This window comes from Lycium ferocissimum, chromosome 12, assembly GCF_029784015.1.
Source record: "Lycium ferocissimum isolate CSIRO_LF1 chromosome 12, AGI_CSIRO_Lferr_CH_V1, whole genome shotgun sequence".
Taxonomy (NCBI): Eukaryota; Viridiplantae; Streptophyta; class Magnoliopsida; order Solanales; family Solanaceae; genus Lycium; species Lycium ferocissimum.
Genome location: NC_081353.1, coordinates 18,534,320 through 18,549,336, shown reverse-complemented (window position 1 = coordinate 18,549,336; position 15,017 = coordinate 18,534,320).

The window sequence follows — 15,017 nt, the reverse complement described above, 5'->3', positions numbered from 1 at the left end:
TAGAACGTCCTTTCACTACTATGGATGTTCAGTCTTTGGTCAACAATATGGTGAGACTTGATATTTTGGAACCTGACAAGGTTTTAGTTCTTGTATGGAGGCAAGGTCTTCTTTATTGAAGCAGATTAAGACTCAACAGTTCGATGATGAGAAGTTGTGCAAGATTTGGGACAATGTGTTGCAAGGAAAGGCCAAGGAGGCAATTCTTGATGATGAGAGTGTGTTGAGGATCAAAGATTGCATGTGTTCCTTAGACATGTGATTTGACTAGGTTGTTCATAGAAAAGGGCCACAGTTCGAGTTACACTATTCCCCCGAGGGCTACAAAGATGTATTGGGATTTGAAACAATATTATTGATGGTGTCGGATGTATAAGGACATAGTGGAGTATGTGTCTCAGTATTTGAATTATCAACAAGTGAAGTACAAGCACTAGAAGTGTAGTGGTATTACTCAGAAGATGTCCATAAGTTGATGGGGAATATAAGGCTGGAAGTATTCAAAAATTTCAAGGTGATGCATACAATTTTAGATCAGAAAAAAAAATAAGGGCTTGACAAGTAGGAAAAGGAGTAGATGTTTCCATTCCCATTGTTAGTAATGCATTGGTTGAATTCAAAATAATGCAGCTAATTTGAACGGTGTGTCGCATAGCAAAGTCGGGCAGCAACAATTTGGAAATAAAGAAACTGGTGCACTTGTTGCTGCAACTTCTAAGCAAAAACTTTCATCAGGTGAAAACTTTGGAAACAGAGGTATTTCAGAGGTGCCTTAGCACAATAAAGGTTATAAGGTGTTGAATTTAAAATATGGGCAACAGTTGACGACAATTAGAGAAGCTGTGAAAGAGCAATCCAAAGTCGCAAACGTCGATCAACTTGATGCACTGGTTGCTTTCAATTCTGAGAAAAATCTTTCAACCACAATGCAAGTTGATACAGGTAATTTTTTTCACAAAATAACTTCTGGAAAAAGAGGCATTTAAAAGGTTCCATTGCAAAATTGTGCAGCCACATTAGAGGCGGACTTGACTACTATTTTAGCATCAAAACCAGTCGATGCTACATTAGAACAATTTCCATTGGTGGCTCTTAATGTTGTTGCTACTGATATGCAAGAATCTGGGAAGAAATTAAGTATTAATTCAATCGAAAAATTAGGGGCAACACCATGAGTTGGGGTCGATGTATCGCGAGTTGATCCAGGGCAAAAACTAACTGATACAGTTGATGTTGAAGCAGCTGAAAATTCTAGGCAACTTGTATTGCAATTTGAAAACGAGAATGCAATTTGAAATTGGAAATTGGTTGCACACAAAAATTCAGTGGGGAAGTCGTATTGGTTCCTCGGCTAGTTGAAATAACTTACCAAGTCGGGAAAGAGGTGTGACGGGGAATGTTCAGTTGTGTGTCGATACTAATGTAATTATACCAACTCAAAATGTTCTTGAACCATTGTCCACTACTGGAAAAATTTAGGTGGAGCAAAGTGTGAAGGAAAATAACACTTCTGTGCAAGTTAGTGTTACAAACAATTTGATTGTTTCTAAGGAAAAATAAGGGGAAACATGTAATGACCCATTTGGTCATTATAGTTCTTTCAGCATTTTTTCCCATTCTCGAGCATTGATTAGCTCGTTTTTTACCTGAGGAAACCGCTGAAATGCTTCCCGGGGTGCCTAGACCGAATTCGGGCAACTTTGGTGAAAATATAGGCTTAAAGTGAAAAATGATTGATCCAAAGTTGACTTTTAGGTAAATGAACCTTTTTTGAAATTTCATCGATTCTGAGAGGTCCAGATGGTTGTTTAGAACTTGTATATGTGTTTGGTTTGGTTCCCAATGCACTTGGGTGCATTTCGGGCCTTGGGATGAAAATTTGGGATTAAGGCACCGGGGGTTGGTTCAGTTAATGAGACCTCCGTTGGGAATTTCGAGGCCATAGCCGCGTTCGTAGCACATTTTTATGTAAGACTATGTGTCTGGTATGTGAGCAGATGGCCTCGGGAATTAATCAAAAAATCGGATAGAAAGGATATCTTGGATTAAGTTTCTGGTGTCTGGTGCCCGCTTTAGCGGCATCAGCACCGCAGCAGCTACACCACTGGAGTGGCATATGACTTTTAGTCATTACCACTGAAGCGGCTAGGTAGTCGCTAGGGCGACGCCGCTGGGGCGGTCCAGGTACCGCTTCAGCGGGTGACGGGTAGTTAATAATATTAATGAAGTGTTAAAAAGCCCTAGACCCTTATTTTGCCGCATTTCGATATTTGAGCTTGAAGAAATTGCTCTTAAGGATATTTGGAGGAAAATCTTGGAGGTAATTCCTACTCACTTCTTCATTCTTCCTTTAAACCATAATCATATTAAGATTCCCCCTTCTCTCTTAATGAACCCAAGGTGGTAAGAGTTGAAAGAGGGTTTGGAAGAATATTGTCCCTAGGATTATTAATGACTAAATTGGTGATGTTTTGTTAAATATTGACTAATCTAGGCTCATTAATCATAGATCTTCCATTTTTAACGTTGAATTTCGGATTTGAAGATTTAGGGTTTATAAGCAATTTGGGGGTTTTACATGAAATCAGAATCTAGGCTAATTATAGAGCTAAATCAGCAATTAAGGGTGGGATTATTGTTGCCTAGTACTTAATTTGGTATTTTGCCTGCGAATGTCCCATTTTACCCTTGTGGGCCCGTTTCCCTAATTTCTAGGGCTAAAATGGACCTAGTTGATATCATAGCAATATTAGTATCACTCTTTATGATTTCTAATATATAATTTGATTATGCTTAGACTAGTTTGGTTCTGAGCTTCAGAGGAAAGGCAAGGCAAAAGAGTGACTTGTTGGTGTTTCAGTCCGGCAGTCCAGGTAGGTTATGGTTTACCTTTAACGAGACTTCGCACAGTTAATCACATATTTAGATTATAAGGTCGGAGACATCATTTGAACCTTCGGGTATGAAGGTGGGATGGATATTGCCTTAGGTTGGTCCCTGATGTGTGCTGGGACTAGCCACCCCATTATGCGTGCTTGATTGTTTAATTGTCTTGGCTTGATGCCATGTGTAGTTGGTAATCATCGACTTCTATCTTGTCGTCTTGATTTGGATAGAATTGACATACCTATGGTTGGTATTTGTACTTGGTTATATTGTTGGCGTACCCACTGTTGGTACTTGACTTATTGATATATGTTGGCATACCCACTGTTGCTCTTGTGATGTGATACTTGTTGGCGTACCCCACTGTGGTACTTGTGATATTGAATTTCATCGATCTACATATGCATTGCACGCTTTGTCTCATATTCATGCATGGCCGATACCCGGTGATGATCTGGTATCATTGATTGAGCGAAACTGATATTTGATAAACTCTTTTACTTGAGTGATTGTAAAAAGGCCGATGTCCGAAGATCCACTCCGAAATTGTTGATTATATGAAAGTGATAATTGATGAACTATTTTACTTGAGTGATTGTGAGAAGGCCGATGTCCGAGGTTCAATTCCAGAATCGTTGATTGTGTAAAGCGATATTTGACGGATCGTTTTACTTGGAGCGTAATGAGATGGCCGATGAGCTATTCCGGCATCGTTGTATCATGGCCGATTTCGATGTTATTTCGGAATCATTGTTAGTGCATGGACTCCACGGGCCCCCCAGGGTGTGCCGGTGAGACTGCCCCTGTGAGCAATTAGCTAGGGTCCCGTCTTTCTGTTGGGAAAAGATCCGGGATGGGTGGCACGCAGACTTCGTGAGTCATGCTGGGTTGTGCTACCGAGACGTTGATATTTTCGTCCGGAGTACATGTGTACACCTCATTTGCATGGCATGGCATCGCATTCATACCATTATTGCACTGCATTGCATTATGACTTGATTGAGATGTTGTGATGATTGGATTGTGATGACTCTGTTATGATGATGGATCGTGATGATTCTATTGTGGTGATTGGATTGGATCGGATACATTCGGACTTGACATATTTGGGTTTAGATGTTTTACGTTAGTGATGATGGATATCTTATTGTGATTATATTTTCTTATACTTGCTACATTACTTGTTTATCTGCTTTATCTTCTGAATTATGTTAACTATACTTAGCCGGCGATGATGCCTGCCAGTACTGTTGTTTGTACTGACCTGCACTTTCTACATTCTTTTATGAATGTAGAGTACAAGGTTGGATCTACTTCTCTGACCCGTGGCTAAGCGACTCTTCAGCTTCCACTCGAGTTTCCCGGATGAGCATGGTGTCCGCTGACCTTGAAGACTTTCCTATTACATGTCTTACCTTTATTTCAGAGACATAGATATCATGTATTAGTACTTCCAGATTGTATTATTCTCCCTAGATGCTCTTGTATTATTCAGACTAGACCCTGGGTCCCCAGGGGGTTTTTACTATCATCCGCACTCTTTACTACCATCCATCTATATATATAGTTAGACTTACGTAATTATTGATTTTCGCTACTTAACTTCTTCAATATATGTATTAGTTCATTGTTGGTATAAGGGTTCGCTTACCGAGGTGGAAACGTAAGTTCCCGCACGGCCTAAGCAAGATGGGTCATGACAAGTTAGTATAAGAGCCCTAGGTTACCCGGTCTTTAATACATGAGCATGTCTAGTGGATCGGTACAATGAGCTCAGTACTTATCTGCGGGAGGCTATGGGACATTTAGGAAATCTCACCTTCTTTCTTCCTGTCGTGCTACTTTATTCAATTTGGTATCTGGAAAGATCAAAATTGGTATCTGACTCTTATCTCTTCTCTCACAGATGGTAAGGACTCGAGCTACGATGGCCTGAGGTCAGGTGCCAGAGCCCGTAGCTACGGCTGGCACCCGAAAGCATGCTACAGTCAGAGGAAGTGGCAGAGCGAGAGGCCACGGGGCTACCCCAGCCAGAGGCAGATCTCCTGCATTAGGCTAGCGACGAGAGAGGTCTCCATCTCCCGAGCCCAAGTATCGGCCCAGAGACCAGGGCCGCGAGAGGATGGCGTGGCCCCGGCCACGTACACCGCTCGAGGTTACTTCGACCGGTGCCATGCATGACACTATGGCCAGGATTCTACTTCACCTTGATGCCCAGCAAGCGGCCGCGGGTGTTACTACTCCCGACGGGCGTTCACAGACTAGGGGAGGGGCGCAAACCCCTGAGCAGGGGCATACACGGGTAGCACATCCTGCCGCAGCTATGGCTACTCACATTTATGCTATACCCGCCTATGGTGAGGATATTAGGCCTATAGATGGCGCTGTCATGACTATTGCGGATCAGGACCTAGTGGGGAGATTCAAGAAGTTAGAGCCACTGAGGTTCTCTGGTACTTCGTCTGAGGATGCCTATGAGTTTATTCTTGATATGCATGAGTTGCTGTACCGTATGGGGATTGTGGAGACCCATGGCATTGATTATGTGTCCTACCAGTTTCGCAGCGATGCGAAGATGTGGTGAAGATATATCGTGGGTGCGGACACTTCGGGGTTCTCCTTTTGACTTGGACTCGGTTTCCGAGCCTTCCTTGAGAAGTATGTGCCCCGGTCTTTGAGAGAGGCTCGTAGGGAGCGATTTTACACCTTGAGCGAAGGGGGCGTGCCCTTGGAGTCTTATGTGACCCGTTTACTCTATTTGGCCGATATGCTACTCCGTTAATTCCTACCGGGGCGATGGGGATCAAGCGACTTTGTTGGAGGACTTAGTGGGCTCTCCTACGGATTCTTTATCTCCGGATAGAGTCTACGGGGGCTTCCTTCCGGTCCATTATTGAGCATGCTTCTATGGTTGGGGCGCAGGCTCGTGCTTTTAGTGGTGGTGACAAGAGGCCACATCGACCGGGCGATTTTGGGGGTTACGGTACTAGGGGTGCCGATCGATTTTGAGGTCCACCTCGGCCCCTATTCCAGCCATAAGTGCATTCAGCATTATCGGCTTCCTCTAGTGAGCCACCTAGCGAGCCCTGCGAAGTTCATCTTCGGGCAGACCCGATGGAAATTTTGTTTTCGTCCGGTCTCTAGCTTTCGTGTTTTAGCCCTCGACTTCTCTTACCTGTTTCTCTTGTGGAGATTATGGGCATGTTACCAGGAGATGTCCCTACCTAGGCGATATTATCAGCCGCCGAGGATTCCTGTATGATCCGGTGGTCGAGGAGGGCCTTCTCATAAAAGCGGTGGTCAGTCAGGCCGCGGTACTTTCCATGGTTCTAGAGGTAGGTCCCAGTCAGCTAGAGGTGGTACTCAGAGTGCGAGACGGGGATCCCAAACTGGGTGTGGTGGAGCCCATTGTTGCTCATTTCCTGGTAGGCCTAAGGCAGAGGCCTCAGATGCTGTGATCTGAGGTACAATTTCTGTCCATCATAGAGCAACATCTGTGTTATTTGATCCTGGATCCACTTATTCGTATGTATTTGCATTTCATGCCGTTGGTTGTGATTTACCCTGTAATAGCATAGATATACTTGTTCATGTATCTACTCCGGTCAGAGATTTTATGGTTGTTGATCAAGTCTACCGGTCTTGTTTGGTTACTTTTATGGGGTACGACACGGGTAGATTTTATGATTCTTGATATGGTAGACTTTGATATTATGTTGGGTATGTCCTGGCTTTCTCCTTACCATGCGATCTTGGACTATCACGCTAAGACAGTCACGTCAGCTATGCCGGGCATTCCTAAGCTTGAGTGGAGAGGTGCTCCTAGTCCCGCTCCGAAGAAGATCATTTCCTTCCTTCGGGCAAAGAAGTTAGTAAGTAAGGGGTGTTTAGTGTATTTGGCGCATGTTCGCGATACGATAGTTTCATCTCCACCCCTTGAGTCTATCCCTATTGTGAGCGAGTTCGCGGAGATATTTTCATCGAATTTGTCGAGTATGCCACCCAATCGCAACAATGATTTTTGTATCCCGTGGACCCGAGCACTCGTCCCATTTCCATCCCACCATATCGGATGGCACCTGCAGAGTTGAGGGAGCTTAAGGAACAATTGTAGGATTTATTGAGCAAGGGGTTCATTAGACCGAGCATCTCCCCTTCGGGTGCTCCAATGTTATTTGTGAAGAAGAAAGATGGGACCATGAAGATGTGTATTGATTATCGCCAGTTGAACAAGGTCACTATCCGGAACAATTGCCCTATGCCTCGTATTGATGATCTATTTGACCAGCTTCAGGGTGTTTCAGTGTTTTATAAGATTGATTTGCATTCCAGCTATCACCAGTTAAAGATCAGGGCAGAGGATATCCCGAAAATAGCCTTTCGAATGAGATATGGCCACTATGAGTTTTTAGTGATGTCTTTTGGGCTTACCAATGCCCCAGCTGCATTTATGACCTTGATGAATGGCATCTTTAGGCCGTTCCTTGATTCTTTTGTGATTGTGTTTATTGATGACATCTTGGTGTATTCCAAGAGTAGAGTGGAGTATGAGAGCCATCTCCGTACCGTTCTTGGTTTGTTGAGCTTTTTGCTACTATTGCTTCATCCTTGACCAGATTGACTCAAAAGGATGTTCCTCTCCAGTGGACGGATGATTATGCGGAGAGCTTCCAAAAGCTCAACCTTCTTTTGACTACAGCCCCAATCCTAGCCTTGCCTGTGAAAGGTAAGGATTTTGCGGTCTACGGTGATGCTTCACATATGGGTTTGGGTACAGTCTTTGATGCAGGAGGGTAGAGTGATAGCTTATGCTTCCCGCCAGTTAAAAGTTCAAGAGAAGAATTATCCTACCCATGATTTGGAGTTGCTAGCCGTAGTCTTCGCTTTGAAACTTTGGAGGCATTACTTGTACGGTGTTCACTGTGAGGTTTTTACCGATCACCGTAGCCTTCAGAATGTGTTTACCCGGAGAGATCTTAATTCCAGACAACACCGATGGATGGAGCTCTTAAAGGACTATGACATCTCTATTCTGTATCACCCTGGTAAAGCCAATATGGTAGCTGATGCCTTGAGTTGCAAGGCAGTGAGTATGGGAAGTTTAGCTCGATTGATTGTTTTCGAGCGTCCGTTGGCCACGGAGGTTCAGACTCTGCCCAATAATTTCATCTGTCTTGACATCTCAGCCCTGTGCAGGATTTTGGCTTGTATAGAGGCGAGATCATCGTTATTGGATCAGATCAAGGCTCATCAGTTGAGGATTCTTAGTTGAGCAAGATCCGAGATAAGGTGTCGAGAGGGGAGGCCAAAGAGGCTGTGATTGATTCTGAGGGCATTCTGAGGATTAGAGGACGCGTGTGCCTTCCTCGTGTTGGTGATTTGATTCAATTGATCTTATCTGATGCCCATAGCTCTCACTATTCCATTCATCCGCGAGCGACTAAGATGTATCGTAACTTGAGGCAGCACTATTGGTGGCGCCGTATGAAGAGAGATATAGTTAATTTTGTGGCTAAGTGTGGAAATTATCAACAGGTAAAGTATAAGCACCAGCGACCCGGTGTGGTGCTTAAGAGGATTCCCATTCCCAAGTGGAAGTGGGAGAGGATTACCATGGATTTTGTCACGGGTCTTTCGAAGACCCTTGGCAAGTTTGATTCTATTTGAGTGATAGTAGATCGATTGACTAAGCCCATTCACTTTATTCCGGTACAGGTTTCCTATACCGCGGAGAAGTTAGCCAAAATGTATATTCGGGATATTGTGAGATTACATGGGATCCCTATTTCTATTGTATCTGATCGGGGTACTATCTTCACTTCCCGATTTTGGAGGGCATTTCATGAGGAGTTAGGTACCCGATTGGACTTTAGCACAGCTTTTCACCCCCAGACCGATGGCCAGTCCGAGCGGACCATTCAGGTGCTTGAAGACATGTTGAGAGCGTATGTTATTTATTTTGGTGGTCATTGGGATCAGCACTTACCCTTGGTAGAGTTTGCGTACAATAACAGCTATCATTCGAGTATTGGCATGACGCCTTTCGAGGCCTTATATGGTAGGAGGTGTAGATCTCCGATTGGTTGGTTCAATAGGTTCGAGGCTTGACCCGGGAGCACGAATCTATTGAGAGAGTCCCTTGATAGAGTGAGAGTTATTCAGGCCAAGCTTGTGGCAGCTCAGAGTCGGCAAAAGATGTATGCGGACCGAAAGGTCCGGGATTTGAACTCTTAGCGGTGACCGGTTCTTGAAGGTTTCACCCTTGAAGGGGGTTATGAGGTTTGGTAAGAGGGGCAAGTTGAGCCCCAGGTACATTGGTCCATTTGGGATGTGGACTGTAAAGGCGATATAGCTTATGAGTTAGCATTACCGCTAGGCTTAGCGGGAGTTCATATGGTCTTTCATGTTTCGATGTGGAAGAAATACCATGTCGATGGTACCTACATTGTCCGATGGGATTCTATATTGCTTGATGAGAATTTGACTTATGAGGAGGAGCCTATCGCGATCTTAGATAGGCTGGTTCGGAAGTTGAGGTCAAAGGAGATTGCTTCTCTGAAGGTGCAGTGGAAGCACCGCCCTGTGGAAGAGGCCACTGAGGAGACTGAGTCCGATATGCTAAGCTGTTATCCCCAGTTGTTCACCGATTCAGGTATTTCCCTACTTTCCTTCTTTTCTTCGCTCGAGGATGAGCAACGGTTCAATTGGTATCTGATGTAATGACCCGTTTGGTCGTTATAGTTCTTTCGGCATTTTCGCCTATTCTCGAGCATTTATTAGCTCGCTTTTGCCCCGAGAGAATAGCTGATATGCTTCCCGGGGTGCCTAGACCGAATTCGGGCAACTTTGGTGAAAATATAAGCTTAAAGTAAAAAATGGTTGACCCAAAGTTGACTTTTGGGCAAACGAACCTTTTTCAGAATTCCGTCGATTTCGAGAGGGTCGAATGGTTGTTTAGAACATGTATGTGTGTTTGGTTCGGTTCCCAATGCACTTGGGTGCATTTCTGGACTTGAGATAGAAATTTGGGATTAAGGTACTGGGGGTTGGCTCGGTTAACGAGAACTCCGTTGGGAATTTTGAGGCCACAGGCATGTTCGTAGTGTATTTTTATGTGGGGGCTATATGTCTGGTATGTGAGCAGATGGCCTTGGGAATTAGTCGAAAAATCAGATCGAAAGGAAATCTTGGATTAAGTTTCTGGTGTCTGGTGCCCGCTTTAGCGGCACCAGCACCGCGGCAGCGCTACCGCTGGAGCGGCATATGACTTTTAGTTATTACCACTGAAGCGGCCAGGTAGTCGTTGGCGATCGCCGGGGGCGGCCCCGGGTACCGCTTCGGCGGGTTACGAAGTGATTAATAATATTAATGAAGTGTTAAAAAGCCCTAGACCCTCATTTTACCCCATTTCGATAATTGAGCTTGCGGAAACTGCTCTTAAGGATATTTGGAGGAAAATCTTAGAGGTAATTCCTTCTCATTTCTTCATTCTTCCTTTAAACCACAATCATGTTAAGATTCCCCCTTCTCCATTAATGAACCCCAAGGTGGTAAGAGTTGAAAGAGGGTTTGGAAGAATATTGTCTCTAGGATTATTAATGAATAAATTGGTGGTGTTTTGTTCGATATTGACTAATCTAGGCTCATTAATCATAGGTCTTCCACTTTTAACGTTGAATTTCAGATTTGGAGATTTAGGGTTTATACCCAATTTGGGGGTTTTGCATGAAATCAGAATCTAGGCTAATTATAGAGCTAAATCAGCAAATAAGGGTGGGATTATGATTGCCTAGTACTTAATTTGATATTTTGCTCGCGAATTTCCCGTTTTGCCCTTGTGGGCCTGTTTCCCTAACTTTTAGGGTTAAAATGGACCTAGTTGATATCATAGCAATATTAATATCATTCTTCATGATTTCTACTATAGAATTTGATAATTTTTAGACTACTTTGGTTCTGAGCTTCAGAAGAAGGGCAAGGCAAAAGAGTGACTTGCTGGTGTTACGGTTCGGCAGTCCAGGTAGGTTATGGTTTACCTTTAACGAGACTTCATATAGTGAATCACATATTTAGATTATAAGGTCGGAGACAGCATGTGAACCTTTGGGTAAGAATTTGGGATGGATATTGCCTTAGGTTGGTCCCTGATGTGTGACTAGCCATCCCGTTATGCGTGCTTGATTGTTCAATTATGTTGGCTTGATGCCATGTGTAGTTGGTAATTATCGACTTCTATCTTGTCCTCTTGATTTGGATAGAATTGACATACCTGTGGTTGGTATCTGTACTTGGTTATATTGTTGACGTACCCACTGTTGGTACTTGACTTATTGATATATGTTGGCATACCCACTGTTGGTATTGTGATGTGATACCTGTTGGCGTACCCCGTTGTGGTACTTGTGATATTGAACTTCATCGATCTACATATGCATTGCACGCTTTCTCTCATATTCATGCATGGCCGATACCCGGTGATGATCCGGTATCGGTGATTGAGCAAAATTGATATTTGATAAACTCTTTTACTGAGTGATTATAAAAAGGCCGATGTCTGAAGATCCATTCTGGAATTGTTGACTAGATGAAACTGATGATTGATGAACTATTTTACTTTAGTGATTGTGAGAAGGCCGATGTCCAAGGTTCAATTCCGGAATCATTGATTGTGTAAACCGAATATTTGTGGTTTTACCTGAGTGACTGTGAGATAGCCGATGTTCGATGAACTATTCTGGCATCATTGTATCATGGTCGATTCCGGAGTCGTTATTAGTGCATGGACTCTGCGGGTCCCCCAGGGTGGTGCCGATGAGATTCCCCCTATAAGCAATTAGCTAGGGTCTCATCTGTCTGTTGGGAAAAGATCTGGGATGGGTGGCACCTAGACTTCGCGAGTCACGCTGGGTTGTGCTACTGAAACGTCGATATTTTCGTCCGGAGTACATGTGTAAACCTCACTTGCATGGCATGGCATCGCATTCCTACCATTATTGCACTGCATTGCATTATGACTTGATTGAGATATTGTGATGATTAGATTGTGATGACTCTCTTATGATGATGGATCATGATTATGCTATTGTGGTGATTGGATTGGATCAGATACATTCGGACTTGACAAATTTAGGTTTAGATGCTTTACGTAGGCGATTATAGATATCTGGTTGTGATTATATTACCTTATACTTGCTAGATTTCTTGTTTATACGTTTATCTTCGAATTATGTTAACTATACTTAGTCGACCAATAATCTTATACTAGATCTTGTTGTTTGTCTTGAATCGCACTTTCGCATTCTTTTATGAATGCGAGTACCATCGGATCTACCTCTCTCGACCCGTGGCCGAGCGACTCTTGACTTCCACTCAAGTTTTGGAGTGAGCATGGCGTCCGTGACCTTGAAGACTTTCCTATTACATGTCTTACTTTTATTCCAGAGACATAGATATCATGTATTAGTATTTCCAGATTGTATTATTCTCCCTACATTCTCTTATATTATTCAGACTAGACCCTGGGGTTATTTACTGTCTTCCGCTTTCTTTACTACCATCTATCTATATATAGAGAGAAAGACTTAAGTAATTATTGATTTCTGCTACTTAACTTCTCCAATTTACGTTTTAACTTCTTCAATTTACATATTAGTTCATTGTTGGTGTAAGGGTTCGCTTATCGAGGTGGGAAGGTAAGTGCCCGCACGGCCTAAGCAAAATAGGTCGTGACAAAACAAGTGCTCCTAGGTGGGCAGATTTAGTTGTGGAAGAGGAGCATACTACTTCATCTCCTACGAATAAGTTAAGTCCTCAACCACACGCATTTGTGCCTTCAGGTAAGGCAAATTCATATATTGCAGTGACACGTACTTCTTATAATTTAAGTGCTACAAAAGTAAGCTTGGCTAATGGAGATATCCTTCATGCTCGTGCTTCTCATGATATGCACCTATTGAATGCAATTAATAACTCTGAAAAGAGCTTTTCCATTGCCACCAAGGATATTAGAGTATTGTCAAAGAGCCATGAGTCAGGAACTGTAGTTTCAAGACTTAATCTAACTACAATTTGTATCAGTAAGCGTGACTCAAATCCGCGTCAACACACAACACCCCTGGTAATGATCTACTGGTACCAGAGGAGCTAACTTGTCGGTTGCACGTCATGGTAGTGTGGCACCGGTGGAAGGGCAAGGGTCAACCATTACGAACAGACCATCCACCTTCCACTGGGCATTAATAGACTTTATTGCCCTTTTTATTGTATGTCATTATTGTGACATTAATGCATATTATTAGCAGGGGCACAATTCATGGAATGTTTACTCCTAGTTCCTAGTATAAATAGGAACTAACCCTAGTTCTTAGTATAAATAGGAACTATCATTCCATTGTAAAAGACACGAAATCCAAGAGATATATACAACAAGTATTCCACCGTTTCATTGTTCTTTAGTTTTCTTTACTATTCTTTGATCTAATAAGGTCTGAACCGGTAACGTAATTAGAGCAACCAGTCCTGAGCTACATCAAGGCTCAGGCTATTCTTAACTATTTTACTTTACTTATATTTCATTCGCATCGATTTAATTATAAATTACATTGATTTTTCTAGTCACTTTAGTTCAAGTGTCCTTAACCACGTACACAAATTCAACTGAACCATTTTTCGGTAAACAATTTGTTGCCCACCGTGGGACCAAGACAATTGTGGTAATCACCGTGACCATTGTTTTTTGTACTTAACTCTTCATGAACTCCATTGCTTGCCTTAGTATCAATCACATGTATGTTAGGAGTGAACAACAACACGAACGTTGGAAACAATCAGCTTGGTCCGGACGGCTTACCCCTCCGAGATCCTGCAGTAGATTTGTAGCCTCAAGACACTGATGGGGTAACAACAGGAGGAAGGCAGGAACATCATGTCATCGAAGAAGAAACTCCCACTGACAAAACTCATGCGGAGTCAATGCAGATCCTAAGGGAGAAAAGCCATGCAATAAGGGTGGAAATGGATCAGATGAGGCAGGTCATCACTTCTCTCATGTCCAATCCTCAGGCCAGAGTTGCAGCTCCCGATACGACACCCGTGACTCCAACTAATGGAAATGCTACCGTAGCTAGCGGACAAATGGTGGGAAGGAATGGAGAGGCGTCAGGCAGCGAGTCCGTTCAGAAGATCCTTTCCAGGCACAGGTCGTACGGTTTATGATAGGGATCAATGGAAAAGTGGATAAAACTGCTAAAAAAGCCAAGAAAAATGCTAAGGAGTTTCATAGGTGCCTGAATCAAATTCCTGATGCTCCCCCGGTCATAGAGGGCCCAAACGCAAAGAGGTTCATTTAGTTGGCATATAAGCCCGAAGTGTGCCGAAGTTGATCTCAAAGAGGTTCAAAATGTGCGACATTCCCAAATATGACTGGATAACAGATCCACAGGAACACATCATGGCTTACACCACGATGGTCAAAGGGAATGACTTGAAGGAAAAAAAAATTAAGTCGGACACTCGCATGGGGGGTTCTAACGTGGTACTCTCAGCTGCCTGAGCATTTGATCACCTCTTACGCCATTGTGGCTAACATGTTCAGAGCGTCTTTAGGCCTGATTTAGTTCCAGAAGGAACACATGATTTTTCCTGTGGTACCGGATGAGTGGGTTGCCAAGGCTTTCACTAAGAGGTTAAATCCCTCATGCTCTGATGCTCCCGAAAGCTAAAAGAAATCTCTTAAAATTTTGGGCTACTACTTGGGAAGATGTTTCATAACAGGTATGAATCGAAGATCCGGGTGGAAGACGACCTGCTGGGGACTCCCACGGGAGACCTCCCTGCAAAATCAGACAAAGTTTTCGGTCCAGATCGAGGCTCTTCAAAGAATCATTTTCAACCTTATCCACTCCCAGAAGCGACCGGTGGTAGGCCGGGCTATCGATCATTGGAAAAACCAAATGTAATCAAGAAATAGAACCACGAAAAGAACTATCGCGGGTTACAGCATAAGCACAATCCTACCGGGACTTCTTCAAATAGAACGAAATATCCAAAGCTTTCAGATTGCAACTTTACCATCAACGAAGCACGGTCTCTAAATGGTGGTACTAGGGATAAGCTGGAATGGTGTGGGTTCC